General features: G+C 43.1%; 1 protein-coding gene and 1 non-coding gene across 2 annotated transcripts in view; one reads left to right on the top strand and one right to left on the bottom strand.

Annotated features, from left to right (window-relative positions):
* The window catches only part of LOC126237477 (solute carrier organic anion transporter family member 4A1), a 1087525-nt gene that overhangs the window by 800759 nt on the left and 263713 nt on the right, over nucleotides 1-23053 (top strand). The gene's annotated exons all lie outside the window — the stretch shown is intronic.
* Trnah-gug (transfer RNA histidin (anticodon GUG)) lies at nucleotides 15356-15427 on the bottom strand. The gene has a single exon. It is a non-coding gene; the product is annotated as a tRNA-His (tRNA).

Raw genomic sequence — 23053 nt, 5'->3', positions numbered from 1 at the left:
ATACATCCGTGGAGAAAAGTCAAAACCAACGAGATGAGTACACACTCAAGCATTTCATTGAACTTAGACTCGTGATCTAAGAGTATATTAATCGAACATTTTTAGCTATAACATGGAAAGAAGAGTGTGTTAAAATGTACCGGGTGATCAAAAAGTCAGTATAAAATTGAAAATTGAATAAATCATGGAATAATGAAGATAGAGAGGTACAAATTGACACACATGCTTGGAATGAAATGGGGTTTTATTAGAACCAAATTAATACAAACGTTCAAAAAATGTCCTTCAGATGGCGCTTCATCTGATCAGAATAGCAATAATTAGCATAACAAAGTAAGACAAAGCAAAGATGATGTTCTTTTGAGGAAAAGCTCAATATGTGCACCATCATTCCTCAACGTTGCGAACAGCACTGTAAAGCATGTCCGGAGTTATGGTGAGACACTGGCGTCGGATGTTGTCTTTCAGCATCCCTACAGATGTCGGTCGATCACGCTACACTTGCGACTTCAGGTAACCCCAAAGCCAATAATCGCACGGACTGAGGTCTGGGGACCTCGGAGGCCATGCATGACGAAAGTGGCGGGTGAGCACACGATCATCACCAAACGACGCGCGCAAGAGATCTTTCCCGCGTCTAGCAATATGGGGTGTTTTTTTTTTTTTTTTTGTTCTAATGAAACCCCATGTCATTCCAAGGATGTATGTCAATTTTTACCTCTCTATCTACATTATTCCGTGGTTTATTAAGTTTTCAAATTTATACTGACTTTTTGATCACCCGGTATATTGATGTTTCTGTTTGTGTATACTACTAGAACCAAGGAATTTTACACCCGTCCATGTCATAAATAGTGTGATTTGCGAATCAGATACAGCCAGCAACTGCCGCTGCTGCTCGCAGCGATCGTGTATACCACGTTGCGGCACATCGTTTCTGACCGTGTGCCGATTGCTTACCGTGGCTTCTGGTAGGTGGAAATGCTGCTGTAACTCTAAAAATGGTTGAAATGGCTCTGAGCACTATGGGACTTAACTTCTGAAGTCATCAGTCCCCTAGAACTACTTAAACCTAACTAACCTAAGGACATCACACACATCAATGCCCGAGGCAGGATTCGAACCTGCGACCGTAGCGGTCGCGCGGTTCCAGGCTGAAGCGCCTAGAACCGCTCGGCCACTCCGGCCGGCTGTAACTCTAAAGTACCCTATCTTCTGGTAGGTGTCACAAGCTGCGAGTAACAGTAACGAGCCAGTGGGTGTGTTGGACCTTCCATCGACCTACGGACCCCCTTGAAGATATCTGCCGCTGTCGGAGACGAAACGTTGGGAACTGAGACATAATTCATCAACCGACCTCGGCATAACAGCCCGGATAATTATATTGGACACTCTGTTATCAAACAGTGTGTGACCATTGACGTAAATTAAAGGAAACTCATTCTGGTAGTTGGTTGTCTGCTGTAAGTCAGTAGTGAACCATTGTACTGAAGAGTGGCTGGAGCACTATCCCTGCCGCGAGCAACACGAGCGACCACGCATGTTGCCCTGACATCCGAAACGTTTGGAGGTAGTAGCGTGGCTGTCAGAGAGCGACGAGGACCGATGCGCCTCGCAAAGTGGTGAACAATGGCCGGTATTAGCCGCGCGGGCACAAAGAGGCTGGCTGGCTAACGACTGCATTCAGCGACTCTCTGGCGTTGGCCCAGTGACCGAACCGCCTCACCACTCGGCGCTCGAGTTGGCCGTCCGTGGCGTTCTGTGCGGCTTGCGGCTTCCGCAGAAAGCAGTCGGGAGGGCCTGGGAAGCGGGCCGACCCATTTCCCATCCCGGATACCTCCGCTCATTTTCCCCATTGTGCTCTCCTCGCGCTAAACGCAGCTGCCGCGGTGCTTTCTCAGCGCACGAGACTGTATACCTCGGTACTGTCTTTGGGGAGGTAACTTCAGATTAGGATTGTTGATATTGCTAAAAATATCAGGAAACCAATAAAGCAATATTTTAAAAAATATCATAGCCGGCTATCCATAATCGAAAAAATTATCGATGTATGGACGAAGTACGAGGGCAGTTCAATAACAAATGAACACATTTTTTTTCTGAAACAGGGGTTGTTTTATTCAGCATTGAAATACACCAGGTTATTCCCCAATCTTTTAGCTACACAACACTATTTTTCAACGTAATCTCCATTCAATGCTACGGCCTTACGCCACCTTGAAATGAGGGCCTGTATGCCTGCACGGTACCATTCCACTGGTCGATGTCGGAGCCAACGCCGTACTGCATCAATAACTTCTTCATCATCCGCGTAGTGCGTCCCACGGATTGCGTCCTTCATTGGGCCAAACTATGGAAATCCGACGGTGCGAGATCGGGGCTGTAGGGTGCATGAGGAAGAACAGTCCACTGAAGTTTTGTGAGCTCCTCTCGGGTGCGAAGACTTGTGTGAGGTCTTGCGTTGTCATGAAGAAGGAGAAGTTCGTTCTGATTTTTGTGCCTACGAACACGCTGAAGTCGTTTCTTGAATTTCTGAAGAGTAGCACAATACACTTCAGAGTTGATCGTTTGACCATGGGGAAGGACATCGAACAGAATAACCCCTTCAGCGTCCCAGAAGACTGTAACCATGACTTTACCGGCTGAGGGTATGGCTTTAAACTTTTTCTTGGTAGGGGAGTGGGTGTGGCGCCACTCCATTGATTGCCGTTTTGTTTCAGGTTCGAAGTGATGAACCCATGTTTCATCGCCTGTAACAATCTTTGATAAGAAATTGTCACCCTCAGCCACATGACGAGCAAGCAATTCCGCACAGATGGTTCTCCTTTGCTCTTTATGGTGTTCGGTTAGACAACGAGGGACCCAGCGGGAACAAACCTTTGAATATCCCAACTGGTGAACAATTGTGAAAGCACTACCAACAGAGATGTCAAGTTGAGCACTGAGTTGTTTGATGGTGATCCGTCGATCATCTCGAACGAGTGTGTTCGCACGCTCCGCCATTGCAGGAGTCACAGCTGTGCACGGCCGGCCCGCACGCGGGAGATCAGACAGTCTTGCTTGACCTTGCGGCGATGATGACACACGCTTTGCCCAACGACTCACCGTGCTTTTGTCCACTGCCAGATCACCGTAGACATTCTGCAAGCGCCTATGAATATCTGAGATGCCCTGGTTTTCCGCCAAAAGAAACTCGATCACTGCCCGTTGTTTGCAACACACATCCGTTACAGACGCCATTTTAACAGCTCCGTACAGCGCTGCCACCTGTCGGAAGTCAATGAAACTATACGAGACGAAGCGGGAATGTTTGAAAATATTCCACAAGAAATTTCCGGTTTTTTCAACCAAAATTGGCCGAGAAAAAAATGTGTTGCATTACTTATTGAACTGCCCTCGTAAATATCAACTTACCAGCCAAAAAAAGAAATCGGCTACACATTGTAAATATACTGCCAATTTCAGAGCTGTATATTGCAGTATTGATTTATTATTTGATATTCTGTACATCATCAAGGTAGCAGCCTGCTTATCCTCCTCAGAGCAAGAACTGAAAGAAAAACGATGCACGTTAGCCGAGCGATCTAAAAAAAGGCGCTGCAGTCATGGACTGTGCGGCTGGTCCCGGCGGAGCTTCGAGTCCCCTCTCGGGCATGGGTGTGTGTGTTTGTCCTTAGGATAATATAAGTTAAGTAGTGTGTAAGCTTTGGGACTGATGACCTTTGAAGTTAAGTCCCATAAGATTTCACACACATACACACACACACACACACACATACACAAACGATGCACGTAAACGCTTGGCAGTAACCACTTTGCTAACAATGGTAGCTGCAGGTAAGTGGCACAATAAAAGGTGTCCAATGGGTCCGTCGCTCGGTTTCGTCACGTATTGGGTTCTTCTAGAACACGTCATGTCGACTTCCCCAACATTACAGTTTCTGTTGGTAGAGCCGGGCGCCGATAACGTCAGCATTTCCCTTCACACGTCTCCGCCCACCGGAAACACCAGTCTTGTCATTTAGGTTTTTGTTCACCAGTTTCTTGTCATTTACATTTTTGTTCACCAGTTTCAGCAACTCTTTTTCAACAATGCGGATTTGTAGAAATAGCACATTAGTTGGGCTAAAAATTATTTTTTCGCCCAACTGGTCTGCTATTTCTTCACATCGGATAACTTGTTATTCTATTCACACCGCCACCTTCAAGTGCAATCGGTCTTCTTCTTTGTGCCATCTATGCTTACTTCTCACAGTCAAAGAGAAAGACTGGACGTGATGAAAGCTCAATAAATAGTAAGACTCTTTCACACAGCGTAAGTAAAAGCTCTACTGCAATTTCAAAAGAAAAACTTCAAATATTTCTCGAAAATTGTGAAAAAAATATAATATACAATAAAAATGTCAGTACTCGATGTTCTTACTTCGATGTAGGTGTGTCGATATGCCGATGAAAGAATACCGAGGACGCATATCGATACATTTACCTCAAAAGGTATCGATATAGCACTGTATTGTTATTTTATCAACAGCCATGCTTCAGATACATATACAACTCCATTAGTCGTTCTCCAATTTTTTTTCTGTCTGAAAGATACACAGGAAAACTAAATGTAATAGTACTGTACCAACAGCCGTTATTTTGATATTGTTTATTTAAGCAACCAGTTTCGACGTTGCAGTCACGTCATCTTCAGGCTTGCCGCATGAATGACACCAGGAACCACTCGTGCACGTATAAGACAAGGCACCAATATTCGTACCTGATTCCGTAGATATCCGGCTCTTCACACATGTGACAGCAATTCACACGTGCTAATGAAGTTCGGATATATACGGAATAATGTTCGGATTTGGGGTTCCCAAAATCCGCACGTTGTCATTGAACATGTTCGTGTTAGCCCTAAACTAGAGTCTGATGCGGCCTAATGCACGACAGGATTGTTGGACAGTTCTTCTTTTTGCAGAACAAACAGTGAATGGATCAGTGTATCTGGACATGTCGGAGCAGTTTGTGTACCCTCAGCTACAAGACTTGCTACCCAACATTTTTTTCAACAAGATGGAGCTCCGCCGCATTGGGCAACGGCTGTTCGCAAGTTCCTGGATAAGAAATTTCCCAGTCGTTGGATCGGATGCGGAGGACCCATTGCCTGGCCACCACGTTCACTCGACATTACGCCGCTTGATTTCTTCATGTGGGGATTCGTGAAGGACCGCGTGTATGCGACCAAAATGCAGGATATTCCTATGTTGCGACATCGTATCACTAGTGCGATTGCAACAATAACAGGAAATGTTACAAAGAACTTGGCAAGAAATTGAATATAGACACGATATTCTTCATGCTACAAATGGTTCACATTAAGAGGTGTACTGATGATAAATAAATAGATATTTTAAGATGCTCTACAATATGGTGCATTTTTCAAATCGTAGCTACTGTGGTTTTTTTCCTGTGTCTTTGAAATCAGGGAGATCTGAATGGGACACCAGATTTGACCTTGACAAGAGATAAGTCACAAGGTGCTATGTCCGGCGACGAAGGTGGATAGTCTAAACTGGGGTAGTGTGCTTAGTTGGAAACCTCTTAATGGGCAAAGCGATAAGTGGTGGTGTGTTGTCTTAAGCAGAACCCGTGAGTTTTTCTTCCACAATTTGGGTCGTTTTTTCCTTATTTCCGCACAGAGTTGAGCAAGCCTTTCAGGTTACTGATGTTGATTAATAGTTTGGCCTTCGGGACCCAGTGAAGATACACAATTCCATGAATATCGAAAAAAAATCATGATCACTTTCAAAATTTTTTTGCTCATTCGAGCGTTTTTCGCTCTCTATGGAGTTGCTTCTTTCTAATGCCAGGATTGGCGCTTCGTTTATGGAACAAAAGTGAACAAATAAAGGTTCGTCGCAGGTCATCACTCTTTCCAAGAAATTTAGATCGATCCTGTTCAGTAGTATTCAGAGTGTCTTTTCGTTCGATCGTGCGAATTTTCGGCACCAATTTCGCAAACAGTTTTCACATGTTTAATTTGTTATGTAAATTTGCCTTATGCATTCTTTGTCAATCTCTGCAGTTTCAGCAATCTGTGAGTCATCTTCAGCGTCTTCTCGGACATATTAGAAACGGGTAAACCACTCAAAAACTCGGGTTCGTGATGAAGAGTCTTCTCCATATACACCGTTTAGTAAAATATAGATTTCAATAGCAGTTTTTCCAAATTTCATGCGAAACTTCACAACAATTCGTTGCTCTGTTATTACATCTATTTTTTGCCAGAAAAATAAAATAACAGCTCTTACACGAAAGGCGAAGGCCGCATTTATTTGTCTACAGACACCAAAGAGGCCGCAATCGACTGAGAAGGCATCACGTTTAAAAGCTATTAGTCGTTGAACTGTGGCGCATGCGTACTTCCTCTGTGACAGTATCAGTCCCTTTATTTCATAGTGTGTCTTCTACCTAAACACCATCGCAGTGTTGAACTTCTGTACATTGCCCTAAAATGTAGCAGAAAGCATTTACCTAATTTCTTTTTCTGCAATATTCTCTACATATTGTCTGCACAAGTACTGATATCGGAGACAGAGAAAAGGAGCTCAAGGTCAAAGCAGCTGAATTTCCCGGCGTGCCTCGTGCGAAGTTCACGGTTGCGCCTGCGCGGTGGGTGGCAGCACTGTACACGCTAAGGAGATACGGCCCATTCACGGCGCCACTGCCCGCCTTGTCGTCTTTTGAACGTCGCGACGGTGTGGTCTCCGTGGCGCCGCTTCTTTTTAAAGACCTGCACTCAAAATAACACTCGTCGCGGGCCTCAAGTATGACGCTGCATACGGCTGTAACGACGTTTGAATGCTTCAGTTCACTCGTGTCGGCCACATCTGCAGTGTCGTTTCTCTCGACGCAATAATCGCGCCTTATGCAAAATCTTAGGTCGCAGAGTGAGAACTCACTCACGTTCTCGACCGCTCGATATCTCTTGATGACGATGTTACCCCACGTTTCTCTGAAAACAGAAGAGGATACTCGGATATGCAAGTAAAACTTAGTTTTCAGACGAATAACAAGGAATGAACGCACATCGTTCCATCTGAAGCAACGTAATACAGGGTGATTCAAAAAGAATACCACAACTTTAAAAATGTGTATTTAATGAAAGAAACATAATATAACCCTCTGTTATACATCATTACAAAGGGTATTTAAAAAGGTTTTTTTACACTCAAAAACAAGTTCAGAGATGTTCAATATGGCCCCCTCCAGACACTCGAGCAATATCAATCCGATACTCCAACTCGTTCCACACTCTCTGTAGCATATCAGGCGTAACAGTTTGGATAGCTGCTGTTATTTCTCGTTTCAAATCATCAATGGTGGCTGGGAGAGGTGGCCAAAACACCACATCCTTAACATACCCCCATAAGAAAAAATCGCAGGGTGTAAGATCAGGGCTTCTTGGAGGCCAGTGATGAAGTGCTCTGTCACTGACTGCCTGGCGGCCGATCCATCGCCTCGGGTAGTTGACGTTCAGGTAGTTACGGACAGATAAGTGCCAATGTGGTGGCGCTCCATCCTGCTGAAATATGAATTGTTGTGCTTCTTGTTCGAGCTGAGGGAACAGCCAATTCTCTAACATCTCCAGATACTGTAGTCCAGTTACAGTAGCACCTTCGAAGAAAAAGGGACCATAATCTTTATTGGCTGAAATGGCACAGAAAACGTTCACCTTAGGCGAGTCACGTTCATACTGAGTTGTTTCCCGCGGATTCTCAGTGCCCCATATACAGACATTGTGACGGTTGACTTTCCCGTTAGTGTGGAAAGTTGCTTCATCACTAAACACAATCTTTGAAACGAAAGATTCATCTGTTTCCATTTGAGCAAGGATAAAATCACAGAAATCGATTCTTTTAATCTTATCAGCTGCAGACAGTGCTTGAACCAATTTCAGACGATAAGGTTTCATAACTAACCTTTTTCGTAGGACTCTCCATACAGTTGATTGTGGAATTTGCAGCTCTCTGCTAGCTCTGCGAGTCGATTTTCCTGGGCTGCGAACAAATACTTGCTGGATGCGTGCTACATTTTCATCACTCGTTCTCGGCCATCCAGAACTTTTCCCTTTGCACAAACACCCATTCTCTGTAAACTGTTTATACCAACGTTTAATACACCACCTATCAGGAGGTTTAACACCATACTTCGTTCGAAATGCACGCTGAACAACTGTCGTCGATTCACTTCTGCCGTACTCAATAACACAAAAAGCTTTCTGTTGAGCGGTCGCCATCTTAGCATCAACTGACGCTGACGCCTAGTCAACAGCGCCTCAAGCGAACAAATGTACAACTAAATGAAACTTTATAGCTCCCTTAATTCGCCGACAGATAGTGCTTAGCTCTGCCTTTTGTCGTTGCAGAGTTTTAAATTCCTAAAGTTGTGGTATTCTTTTTGAATCACCCTGTAGTTTCAGTGCCTTGATACAATATCGCTCATTAACTTCAACAAAGCACGACTGTTACCTGATTTCAAGTGCACACATCAAAAAAAGTTTTGCATCAGCCCGGTATCCAGATCTCCTCAAGATAGACGTACACTGTGGATATTGTATCACAGACACAGTTCCTTTGACTGTTTAGTGATGTCACTAAGCCCGCCCAAAGATGTAAACAACCATGCGTGAGCAGCGGAGAGGGTCCGATAGCCGACCAGTTCCAGTCATTCCACGAGGAAGGATGTACATGGCTCGTGTTGTCTGTAGTTCAAACATGCCCAGAGGGTCAATACCGCTGTTCGACCGCGTCCGCATTGTTACTTTCTGCCAGGAAGGGCTCTCAACAATGGAAGTGTCCAGGCGCCTCGGAGTGCAAAAAAGCGATGTTGTTCGGACATGGAGGAGATATAGAGAGACAGTAACTGTCGATGACATGCCCCACTCAGGCCGCCCAAGGGCTACTGCTGCAGTGGATGACCGCTACCTACGGATTGTGGCAACGCCACCATGTTGAATAATGCATTTCGTGCAGACACAATACGTCGTGTTACGACTCAAACTGTGCGCAATGGGCTGCATGATGCGCAACTTCACTCCCGACGTCCATGGCGAGTTCCATCTTTGCAACCAACGACACCAAGTCACGCGGTACAGCGCCCAACAGCATGCCGAATGGACCGCTCAGGATTGGCATCACGTTCTTTGCACCAATGAGTGTTGCATATGCTTTTAACCAGACAATCGTCAGAGACGTGGTTGGAGGCAACCCGGTCAGACTGAACGCCTTAGACACACTGTCCAGCGAGTGCAGCAATGTGGAGGTTCGCTGATGTTTTGGGGTGGCATTATGTGGGGCCGACGTACTCCGCTGGTGGTCGTGGAAGGCGGCGGAACGGCTGTACGATACGTGAATGCCACCCTCCGACCGATAGTGCAACCATATCGGCAGCATATTGGCGACGCATTCGTCTTCTGGATGACAATTCGCGTCCCCATCGTGCACATCTGTTTAATGACTTCCTTCAGGATAACGAAATCGCTCGACTAGAGTAGCCAGCATGTTCTCCAGAAATGAACTCTATCGAACATGCCTGGGATAGATTAAAAAGGGCTGTTTATGGACGACGTGACACCAATCACTCTGAGGGATCTACGCCGAATCGCCGTTGAGGAGCTGGACAATTTGGACCAACAGTGCCTTGATGAACTTGTGGATAGTATACCACGACGAGTACAGGCATGTATCAATGCAAGAGGACATGCTACTGGCTATTACAGGTACAGGTGTATACAGCAGTCTGAACCACCACGTCTGAAGGTCTAGCTGTATGGCGGTACAACATGCAATGTGGGTGGAAATGATCGTTATGTTGATCTCTATTCCAATTATCTGTACAGGTTCCGGAATTCTCGATACCGAGGTGATGCAAAACTTTTTTTAATGTGTGTATTTTACTTTCATCAAAGTACCCTTGCTTGGATGTAATGATTGCCTCACAAACTCGAGGTATGCAGTCAATAAGTTGTTGTACTTACTGCGACTCTTTATGATTCCACACACCCTTAACGACATTCCAGGGATGTGGCTTGCTTGTTATGTGAATTTACCGGGTACGTTTGTCCACGTCGTCCGAGGCCATTTCAATGGGGCTATAGTCAATGCTTTGGGACGGTCCCATCATACGTCTTTCAGTACCACCTGTTTTTCCTTTGACGCAGCGTACTTATTACGGAATACCGACCGTTGTTTTGGGTCATTATCCTGTGAACCGTTTCGCTATTAAGCACAATCCACATAATATCGCACGATACTGAAGTACGCGGTGACAGCGCTTCTGGTCCTTATAACCTTCTATTTTCACAATATCGCCAACTCGATCTCCTGGAAAACGCCCCCAAATCATAAAAGAACCGCCACCGTGATTAACTGTAGGCAGCATGCACTTTCGGGCCACTCTTTCTCCTTCAGATCGACGAACAAATATTCTCCTTCTGCTACCAAAAATCACGAGTTTCGATTCATCTGTGAATAACACTTTCTTCCACTCTTCATGTGTCCACTTACTATGAGTCCTGGCCCATTCGAGTCTCCTTATTTACGAGCTTCAGAGGGGTTTCGTCGCCGTTACACGCCCTTTCAAGCCAGCATCAATCAGTTTCCTTTTCACTGTTGCAACAGATAAGTTCTTTTTTTTTTTTTTGTTCATTTCGTTGTATTCTGCCCGAATTTGTGCTGCGGTTTTGAACCTATTTCTTTTACTAGTAATTCTGATGAATTTGCCATCAGTTCCAGCTGTTTTACCAGGTCGTCCTGGTCGTGATAATTCCTTATTGCCACCTGTTGTCTTCTGCCTGTGTAATACACATCTCCTATAGAAACGCCATATTGTTCGAAATTTGGGGCATAGATGAGCCTGCTTGTCTGACTGTTTCAATTACAGCACATTTGTCCATCGCTACCTACACTCTTGGAGTCGTAAAACGATGTGCACACGATCAGCTGTCAGTAAGGAAGTGAAGTGCAGTATGTATCGTACCACTGCTTCAAGTACATTGCTGGCGTCACAGTACTACAGGGAATAACAGGACAGTATGGAATCTGATTCATTCGTCACACAGATAAACAAACATATTAGTTCAGGTAACTACTTTGTATGTACACAACGTTCTTCTGCATAGTATTGCATGTAGATAAAAACAAACACGTGAATCCACACCAATGTTGTGATATTCCATTACTTACTCAACAATAACCATAGTATAATCTGGGATAGGGAATTGGGCTATCGGCAGTGCCCATAAAACGGATATGAGTTTTTAAGTACAGCTACAACTTGCTCCTTTGCATCCCATCATTTGTAGATAGCTTAACTCCTGTAATTTTATCCCTCGTGAAATATTAGGACTACCTGTGTTATACAGCTCTCCTTGGATGATCTGAATTACTTCTCCTTTTGATCTTCGATGATCAACTCGTGTGCAAGTATAGTATGAAAGCTAACGTGCATCCTCTTACAAAGGGACATTATGGACTGGCCCTTTTCGATTTTCTTCATAAATGTAAGACATATACGTTTGAAACTAAAACACAGAATTCGAATTACAGTAAAAAAAAAGAGTTACTGCTACCGAAAATCGAACCAACGACCTCGCGTTTATATGGCTTCGACGCTACGCTCTCAGGTAATGGTGGCTTTGTTAAAGATCACTATGTTTTTTGCTTACCAGACTCCAAAATCTTCACATGTTCAGCATCGTACCTCTTTAGGAAAGTGTTTTCCGAGCACTGACCTTAAAATCTTACAAGTATGTAAGTTCAGGCAGTCTGAACACGGTAAGTAAGACGCCACAAATTTAAAAAGAACAACCTCTGCTACCTAGAACAGTGTGTATTCTGCATGCAACCCCGCGAATGTACCGTTGACCGTGTTATCCCTCTATAGGTACGAGCTAGCATTAAATCCTCAGCTCTATCGATATGTGTCACATCGACTGTGACAGTTGTTTGTCGATTGCCGGTGGGAGATAACGCAGCAGGTGTTTGAATTGCCGCGCTGTGTTTTCGAATTCCGGCCGCGATTGGCGGGGACAGGAAATTAAAATCGCGGTGGTGCCGGCTGCGGTCTGCTGGAAGATTTCTGATTAAAACATTAATTTCCGGATTGGTGACAGCGTGCAAGTTAACAGGCGTCGTTACGAGCCGAATTTGCTGTTTGTTCCTCGACCGTCTGTTCCATTCGTAACGATACAGAGATGGCACTGCGAATCGCTTCACATAATTACGCAGTGGCGAGAATTGTCATTAATATCGTCAAGGACATTGTCCAGTAGCTTTGATGTTCATTGCCCTCTGCGCCAATATGATAAAATTCTAGCAATAATTTGCAGCTACGGAAATCTTTGTTTTCCTCAGCTGTAAGTAGATCGGGGAACTACGTTTACAATAAACTTTAAGCATTACGAAGTACCCGGTAGGAGGAAAAAAGCTGCTATATGAAATTCTTTTCTGCTCTGACTGAATATGGTTCCGTACTCTCGATTAATAAAATAAACTATGAGGCATTTGATATTCCACGCTGCTGACGTAAGGTTTAAGGGATGTAACATGCTTACAACTGTCCGTTCGCTACCATCTTTGTGTGTTCATTCCAGTTCAATTAACAGCTAAGCGAACCTCACTTCTTTCTGTGATGGCACACCAAGTCGTTAATGGACGAAGCCAAGGTTTCTGCTAGCTACGGTGTGCGATGCGAGCGGTCTGCCTGTTTGTGCGTCAACATGGGTATATGATTGAGTAAAAATTTCACGTACCGCGATAGTGCATCTGTTTGCGTTAGTCGGCAATTTTAGTCAGTTATAACAAGTGATTCGTTATTTGTTGGTGTTTAGCGTAAACCAAAGCTACTACTGAGAGTAATGTTTGTTGAATCAAAAGAAATCGTAAAATGGCAAAGTAGGCAAAATGCATTTTTAATTTTCTTTATACAGCAGCGCAGGTTATGCTGCTGATAAGGTGTTCTTTTACGGGCCGAAGCGTTGCCACAACTCAAAAGGTTTGTTAATTGCGAAGTAAAAAAAAAAAAAAAGTTAAATTTACCTATCTTATGTTTTATTTACAGAAACTAGCCGACCTATTTTATCTGCTGAAATGTTACTTTATATATTTATTGGAAAGCCCTTTTGCATAACAAGTTAAATCAATATTTCAGTTCCTGCTGCATGAATTCTTCTTCCTATTCGCCCACATCCCTTTCAAACGTTCTGATGTCAGCTTCCGCAGCTATTGGATGTTATGCGGCCGTTTACTTTTTCTCGCTTGTTCGTCACAGAACACCTCTTTCTGAATTTTTGGTACTAAATAAGTTCCAGTTAGGTCTGCCCTTTACAATGTTTGCGTCTTTGATGTCATTTTGTATCTGTGTAAGTCGGCCGGTGTGGTCTAGCGGTTCTAGGCGCTACAGTCTGGGACCGTGCGACCGCTACGGTCGCAATTTCGAATCCTGCCTCGGGCATGGATGTGTGTGATGTCCTTAGATTAGTTAGGTGTAACTAGTTCTAAGTTCAAGGGGACTAATTGTGGTGTCACCGCCAGACACCACACTTGCTAGGTGGTAGCCTTTAAATCGGCCGCGGTCCGTTAGTATACGTCGGACCCGCGTGTCGCCACTATCAGTGGTTGCAGACCGAGCGCCGCCACACGGCAGGTCTGGTCTAGAGAGACTCCCTAGCACTCGCCCCAGTTGTACAGCCGACTTTGCCAGTGATGGTTCACTGTCCACATACGCTCTCATTTGCCGAGACGACAGTTTAGCATAGCCTTCAGCTACGTCATTTGCTACGACCTAGCAAGGCGCCATATTCAGTTACTATGTCTTCTGAACAGATAATATTGTGACTCAGTACAGTCAAGAATGACGTTCATCATTAATGGATTAAAGTTAAGTATCAAACCAATTACGTCCGCGTTCTGAATTCTCATTCCTTGTCATGTTCCAGACCTCACGTCAGTATAGTCTTTCCTCCTCACGCCAGCCTGCGTGAGCTAAAACGCGTGCATTTCGGCCTCCTCTAGTAACACGGTGTTGGCTCTTCAGCCAACACTACACTAATGACCTCAGATGTCCCATAGGGCTCAGAGCCATTTGAACCATTTTTTTTTTTTTGTCTGTGTAAATCACTCTGGTTGTCCCTTCAGCTAATTCGATTCGTGAGTCTATCATCATCCATTGTAGCCAAGCGAACGCCGAAGAACGATATTCTTCTTTTGCGCTTTGTGTCTGTTATGTTCACTACATCTTCATAGATTTCTTTGTTAGGTCGTGGCGTTTTCTGTCTGTTTGTGGTATCCTTGGGGCTATTCTCATAATTTTGTTCGTGCCATCTTTCCGAACTGGTTTTAGTGTTTCGACGCTTTACAGAGCCTCAAGTCTCGTCTTTATTTTTGGTCTCCCGCGATAAAGCTTTCATCTAGTGTACAGTTCTGGTGTTCTGAAACGCAATGTTCGTCTTATTTGTTCTTATCCCTAGACTCTAATTGTCATTGTTATTTATGCTTAGCCACTCACCTAAATATCTGTATGAGATTGATTTCTGGATTTTGTTTTCATTTACGAGTAATCTCTGTGGACAAATGTTAACGTTTTTGGGAAAAATTTGTGAACTAATTTTTCCCGCTTGCACATTTAGGTTTCCTTTCTGGATTTTGGCACTTTCTGGCGTGTCTGTTATCAAGACAATGTCATTTGCGAAAGTCCACATAGATGTTATCTTTTTTTGTATTCCACTTCGATGCCTTTCTTGTGGAATTTCTTCTCTCTCTAGGTCTTTCAGGGCGCAGCTGGGTAACCGAAGGAAGCAATTCATCTCCCTATCTGACTCCTGTTATTATGGCAAAGTTTTCAGAGAATTTTCCAGAGAAGCTGACGTTATCTAAGACACATTAACAAATAGTTAATCTAATGTTTTGGATCTAAAGCGAACTTTTTTCATATTATTTATGAGGGATTTTCTGCCATTGGAATCATACACTGCCTTGGAATCTACAAATGTAACTGTTGTATATCTATTCCTCAGCTGTCTCATTCACAGAATAGATTTTAGATTCCAGATTTGTTAGCTGCATTATCAGCTATTCCGAAATTCACCTAGATATTTCTCTATTTGGGGTTCTGCACGATATATTTGTTGTACGTAAAAAGATAAACGATTATGGGGACTGCAACAAGTCAAACGCATCGACGTCTTGTATATAGATTACGTGTAATACGTCGAGTTCGAGATCATGAGAGAACACAGCATTTCCACGGGAGGACTATTCGCAGCAGAATATTAAAAATGTCCTCTACCGTGACAGTGTTTTACCACTGCCGTGACCAGGATTCGAACCTGGGTTATTGCGGCCACAACGCAATGTCCTAACCACTAGACGATCACGGCTAACAGGAGAACGAGGGAACATTGCCTTGCCAACAGATAAAGCGTCCCGTAGCTGCCGCTGCGTGCTGCGACATCTGTTGGGGAATGGCGGAACGTGATGCTACGGGCCGGACCTGCGCTATTCTACACTTGGAATTTTTCGCAGTTTCTTCTACATTTCAAGAATCTTGCATAATTTTCTGCCGCAAACACTTATGTATGAGGCAGCCATACATGCTGAAATGTGCAGCACTGCACACGCGTTAGCCTGTCAACGACATTGCATTTCCAACCGAAATGGCGCAAATGTAGTGAAATAACTCATTTGCACATGAGCTGGAACACTAAACGCAAGCGGCATTTATTGTTAGAAGTATACAATTCCGTTTAGGAAACCTATACATACATATATGCTGCTGTATCAGTCCGATTTCACAGCAAATCTGTCTCACTAACAAGTAAGCCTAGTAGGCAAAAAGAAAGTATTTAATTCTTTCTTGTTCGTGTAGATTGGTTATTGACATTCAGATTGTGCAGTTCTGAAAACTCGACAGAAATGTACGTCGACGAACTTTGGGATACAAATCGGGGAACATTTTAAGGTAATTAGTACAACACTGTGGCCGGGCTTATGACTCCACGTTTCCGTGTCGGTGAAATAGTCAAGTCAGCAGTCTAATATTTACGAGAAATCGAGGATTTAGGTCCGTTGCAAATATTTTAGTATGTTACTCTACAAGTAAAACTAATGAAAAAATTCATATAGACATAGGTCCGCAAATGTTTGGTTACGGAGTTACGGCTAGTAAAAGATTTTGCCTGAAATTTAGCAACTTCGCTCATACGAAACCATCGCAAAACTATACGAGGTTTAAGTAAAGCACGATTTCCATTTATGTTATTGTTATTGGTCTGGTGAATCTAATAAAACATGTCCCAGACGTGTATCCGCAGTAGTTTTCCAGAACATCCAGAGAAGCAAAGTATACAAGTAAATTTGTTTACTTTCCATTAAGAATGTAGAAACCTTTACGTCATTGTTGGCAACCATTAGTGAGTTGTTATAGTCGTTTCCTAACATTTATTGAGAATGTATTGCGAAACTGTATGTACACTGTACAACTTCCTAAACACTGAGCTCTGTTTTTTCCGGTTTAACATGAATTCACGTGTGCTATGGTATTAATCAAAACGGATTATCTGACACATTCATACAGTTTCAGTTAACGTTATTACCATCATTTTTTCAAAATTAAATTCTCTACAACTTCCGTTGAAAACCTTGTGCAATTGTCTAGAATTTAAAAAACAAATTGGGCCAAGTAGTCAGTAAATTAAAAATTTTACGAAATTACGTCTATGCTTCTCTGGATGTTCTGGAAAGCTACTGCAGATAAAGTCTGAAACATGTTTTATTAGATTCACCAGATCAATAACAACAAAATAAATGGAAATCGTGCTTCACTTTAACCTCGTACAGTTTCGCGATGGCTTCATATTAGCGAAGTTGCTAAATTTCAGGCAAAATTTTTTATTTATTTTGCGGACCAATGTTTATATGAACTTTTTCTTTAGTTTTACTTGTAGAGTAACATACTAAAATATTTGAATATCTTCGTGAATCGCCCCGTATATTAGAGGAGGAAGCAGGGCAACAGCCAACAGGTAGAAGAGCAATATACAGATCACAGTCGCCTTCTGTGTACAGGGATCCAAGTCGTACTTCACGAGTAAAATATTTACTGCAGCAACCCACATTAAAAAATTTTTTATACAGGATGAATCAAAAGTAACTGTACACACTTCGTGGGTGTAACGTATACATCAAAATTAGCGTAAATTGTTAAATAATGGTTTGTCCGAAACTGCTTTATTTCAGGATTGTGCAGCAGAGTAGGGGGTCACAGGTGCAACACAAACAATCAAAATTAATTCTTCTCAAAAAGTACCATCCACGTGATCTACTTCTACCCCAGAACATGATGAAAAATGATGTCCATGTAGATGAAGATAGCGACGTGCACGAAGTTTACCGCTCTCTGAACGTACTCCTGATTCTGCACAGTTGCTCAGCCGTTTTCAATTCGTGCTGTAGTTGTGATACACGAGCTTCTTGAGACGGCCCCAGAAGTGTCCTGGGGTTAAGATCCGGTGGGCCAAGCAACTGGTCCTACACGTCCTATCCACATATTGGGATATGCAACAGTGAGACAATCTCTTGCCTCCCGACTGAAATGTGCTGGGGAACCGTCGTGCCTAGAGATTAAGTTGTTTAGTGTAGCGAGTGGGACTTCATTAAGCAGACCTCCCAATTCGTGTTCCAAAAACTGTCGATTCTTGCCAGTCAGGCGCTGTGGAATAACATGCGGTCCGAGTAACTGTTTGTCCACTGTATCACCCCAAATGTTCACCGTAAATTGATGTTGATGTCCTCGTGCTGTAGTTATGCGAGGATTCTCACATGGGCATGTTACGAGCGTTCACGATACCCGCACGGGTAAACAGGCTCTCGTCCGTAAAGAGTACTCTACGACCGAACATTGGATCTGCAGCATGGCGCTCGAGTAACCACTGACAGAAATTCCGACGTCTAGTGTAGTCTACAGGCGTCAGCTCCTGTACTTTCTGCAGGTGGAATGGTTGGCCTTTCTGTCTCCGAAGCAGGCGCCGTACCTACATTGGTTCAGGAACCCCCAGAGCAGTGTGGAGGGGATGTACAAAGCAACATCAGTCGGTATGAAGGCAAACACAACACGCCAAAATCCTGAACTGCCCCATGATGTAATGCCTACCACAAATGACATTATGCATCACAATTCGGTTAAAAAAACTATTTCAGAACTTTATTTAATATTTTATTGTCATTTTGATGTATTCATTACACCACGAAGTGTGTATAGCTTGAAATGCGTGGGAGAGGGTACTTACTACAAACGCAGGAGAAATACAGACACGGAGAAACTCGGACAGCAGAGCTTGCCGAAGATTCGCGGACGCCACTTTTGTCAGCTAATGGCCTCGTTCAACAATGCCACGCAACGTAAAGCAGGTCATTGTTTCTGCCGCATCCTGCATAAACAATGAGCGATAAGTCTTAAATGTACCTTGTATCTATAGTTTTCGATTTTGGTCAGCACGTCTGCATTATTGTTTTGGTGAACTGGCGTTGTTTCGTAAAACATTTTCCTAATATCTTGTGGCTATTGTGCAAAAAATGTGTGGTTGCAACGGCAATTTGCGGTTGCTGAATGTGCCTTTGCTACATGTGAGCAAATGGAAGAAACTATAAATGCTCACCAATAGCCCATCTTGAACATGTAGAGAGGGCAAAGACAATGAAAAAATCACACGAACTTTTGACGGGTCATTCATACCCCTTTTAAGAAGCAAGACAGCTGCTACGAGTAGACACAGCGTTTCATTGTTTTGCAATTCTGAGAGATCTTGGAGATATAATCACCAAGGCCGGCCAGGGTAGTATATCGTTTACATAACACTTACATGTTAATTTCAGATAATACTGTTAAGGAGATGCGATAACTTGTTGAACAACCTGCCTTTTATTTATTTATTTGTTTATTTTTTACTGAGCTGCTGGGCAATGCAACGATGAATTGTCCGCTCGAGTCATTAAGATCTTCAGCAAATCTGGAGTCATTTATTTCACTGTCGCTAACCTGAATAATCGGCCAGATAAATGGCACTCCCATAAATTTCTGAACTTGGCGCGAAAGACGCTTCGGGCACAGTCGATTGCCGACTTAACCATCGGAGCAATTACCGTAGATATCTCAAAATATGGCCATGAAGTTACATGAGCTTATGCAGCACAAACAGCACTGACAGCAAAGTCAAAGATGAGTTTCATGGAAAATTAACAAGTGTGTTAGAGCTCACGCAAAGCAATAATTTTAATGGAAAAGTTGAGGATGGCCACCGAGAGTGGTTTAGTGGGAAGACATGGAGATGACATTAAATGACAATGGGGAAAAGTTAGTGGATATGTTTCAGACAGTTTCCGTGGAGATTTTAAATAGTTTCTTTCGTCACAAGCAGATCCACAAATACAAATGGGAGAGTTCTTCCAGAAATGTTAGGTCAATAATAGTCTATATTATTCAAAACAAAAATTCCAACATAAGAACTAAGGATGTTAGAGAGTCTGCAGAATGTGGCTCAGATCACTTCCTGTTAGGTGCAAAGATGATAGTGACATCCAAGGGCCAATAACGAATTAAAGAGGTTAGATATTCCCACGAGGACAATGGATACTATGAAATAAAACTTAGATAGCTTAAAAGAAGACTCTGTACAATTTCTTTATAAATTATGGTTGTCAAACAGAGACATTTAGAAGAAGGAACGGTGGAGCATACGTACCAAGGAATTAGAAAATGCACACATGAAGTAGTATTTGAAGCACTGGGTCAGCTAAGAAAGAAAGCAGCCCCCCACAATGGTGGACTCAAAGCACTGAAGAAAAAGTAAAGCTAAAAAAGATGTCTTATAATAATTCGTTGGGGCAACGGACAAACATGATAGAGCCTTGTATGTTAGACTACAGAAGTAAAAAAGAACATCTGCTACAGGAATATGAAATCTGGGAGGATAAACGCGAGGAAGTCGATCGCTACATGGGGGTCACAAAAGTGGCGGCAGAGTGGACAGTTGTTGCAAGACTGAGGAAAGAAGTAAAGGAAAAAGCAAACCTGGCGATTATGAGTGTGGTAGAGTGGGAGAAGTATTTTAAAAGACCTGCTAACAGAAGAAAGGACAGAGTACAAAGAAATGAAGTGGGAGGAGATAGGGGAGAACTAGGAGGGTGAAAGGGCAGAGAAATTAATTACGAAAGAAGGCACGGAAGGAGGCTACACAAATGAAAACTGGGGAATTATGAGGGTCTGTAAGTGCACCAATAAAGTTCGCCAGATATGACCCGAGCATTCTGAGTGAATATCTAAGGAAGTTATTTAATAAATGTATGTGGTATCGGTCAGGAATGTGGAATCAACAGGTCCCTGTTTATTGAATCGTCAGCTTCAACAGTTCGATTTCTCAGCTCTTGAAAAGTAGCTGCCTTAGGTGGGACAAAGACTCTCTTTTATGTAGCCCCACAGAAAAAAATCCTGAGATGTGGATCTGGTGACCTCAGTGGCGAAAATCAATGAACAAGATCTTGATGTCCACTTTTTCCAATCAAACGTAGTGGGATGGTGTTGTTAAGGTAATGGCACATGTCAACGTGATGGTGAGGCAGAGCGCTGTCATCCATAAAAATGAAATCATTAGAATCTTCGTGTAGTTGAGAAAATAAGTAATTTCGCAGCGTGTCCAGGCATGACATTCCTGTCACAGTTTCCTCTGCAAAAAAGAAAGGTTCATAAACTTCGTGAACAGAAACGGCACGTGACGCATTCAGTTTTGGAGAGTCTCTTTCATGTTCGTCGTCCTTAAATTATGGCGGTTTACTTTCCCCGATAGATGAAACGTCGATTCGTCCGAAAAGATGAATAGTTCGGGAAAAAAATGTCCTCTGCCATTTCCTGGACAGTTCAAATACAAAATTCGAACCTCCTGTTATGGTCGCCGGGACGCAATTACTGCAGTAACTGCAATTAGTAAGGCTTCAGATGCAGGCGTCGTTTCAGAACACGCCGCACCGTTGTTTGAGGAAGTTGAAGTTCCTGGCCTGTCCGTCTTGTGGTCTTCCGAGGGCTCCATGTGAACGCATCTCGGATACGCTCCGCACTTTCATCAGCCGTGCGTGGCCGACCAGTGCTCTTCCCTTTGCATGTGCACTCAACGTCTAAGAATTTTGTATGCTTGTCAGAAATCTGAGTGTGCAGAGGCGTTTCTTGCTAAACTGACGGCGGAATGCACGTTGCACTTGAACAATAGATTGACTTCGAGCAAATTCCAACACAAAATGATTTCTTTTGTGATGTAGTCGCCACAAAGGGAGGAGTGGGAACTAGAGATGCCATTGGGCTACAGTGAGTGATGGGGGAGAGGTACCTGGAGAAGAAAAGGAAGGTGTATGTTGTGTTCATTGATTTTGATCAGGCTTTTGACTGTGTCAAATTGGGACAAACTGGTGGAAATCCTAAGGAAACATTGAGTTGACTGGAGCGATAGAAATTTATATTTGAAGCAGAGAGCAAGAGTAAGAATAGGAGGTGTGATGAGTGAAGAAACCGAACTGGGAAAAGTTGTAAGACGAGGTTGTTGTTTATCACCAACACTGTTCAATATATATCTGGAGGAAATTATTAGTGAAGGAGAGGAGAGGAGTTTGTATAGGGGGTCGGAGAGTGGAGCGTACAAGATTTGCAGACGACATGGTTGTGATGGCAGAATGCAAGAGAGATGGAACAAATGTTAGATGATTTAAACACAAAATTAGAAGAATATGGAATGAAGATTAACAAGAAGAAAACGAAAAGCATGGTAATTGGAGGTATGAAAATAGGGGGAGAGGAAATAGAGCAAGTGAATAACTTCAGTTACTTGGGAAGTGTAATAATGTATGATATGTATTCCTCGACAGAAATTAGGAAAAGAATTGCAATGGCAAAAGAAGGATTCAAGAGGAAACAGAAATTACTTTGTGGACCACTAAACAAAGATCTGAGGAGAAGACTTGCCAAATGTTACATCTGGAGCGTTGCACTATATGATGCGGAGGCCTGGACATTGAGAAAGGAAGACGAAAGAAGACTGGAGGCATTAGAGATGCGGATATGGAGAAGAATGGAAAATGTGATATGGGAAGGCCGAGTAAGGAATGAAGAAGTATTAAGAACAGTTGGAGAAGAAAGAAACATGCTGAAAGTCAGCATAAAGAGAAAACGGAACTGGATTGGACATTGTTTGAGGAGGGACTGTTTATTGAAGGACGGAATAGAAGGAATGGGGGAGGAGGGAAAAAGGGGAAGAGGAAAAAGAAGATATCAAATGCTGGACAATATCAAAGGAGGAAAATATTCAGAAATGAAAAGACTGGCTATGGACAGACAAAAGTGGAAGAGGCCTAAGCCATGACAAGACCTGTCGTAAGGCAGAATACCATTCTGCTACTATTACTACTACTACTACTACTATTACACCATGTCGCTACAAAAAAAATCTTCCTCTAGCCAGTGGTATGAGCAATGTGTTTCTAAGTTTTATAATTCGTCTATGCAATGAAATCTGTTCTTTCCTTTTGAATCACCCGGTACCGTTTACATTTAAGTGTCATATACAGGGGATAGCCAAAATAATGTGAATAGTGGTAGTAATAGAATGGTTGTCTTCGACGGTCAACAACGCAAGTAAGGCACGATGTGTGGCGCTGGACTGTGCGTGTTCAGTACGGACTATATCAGTGCAGGTTGTTTACGAATAGTGCACACTTCGTATTTGCGTTCAGAGGCCGAGGTCGACGTGCAATGAAAGACCTAAGAGAATTCCAAAGAGGGCAGATTGTGGGGGGCCGATTAGCTGGAGCATCAGTACCCAAGACAGCCAACTCATTCAATGTTTCAAGAGCAACTGCTTCAACAGTCATGACGGCCTACACAAAACATGGAAAGACATCATCGTGCAAACGTAATAGTGGGCGCAAATCAAAACTAAATGACTGAGACCGTCGTATGCTAACACGAA

Source organism: Schistocerca nitens, chromosome 2 (assembly GCF_023898315.1).
Source record: "Schistocerca nitens isolate TAMUIC-IGC-003100 chromosome 2, iqSchNite1.1, whole genome shotgun sequence".
In the NCBI taxonomy this organism is placed as follows: Eukaryota; Metazoa; Arthropoda; class Insecta; order Orthoptera; family Acrididae; genus Schistocerca; species Schistocerca nitens.
This window is presented reverse-complemented; position numbering and strand designations above follow the sequence as displayed.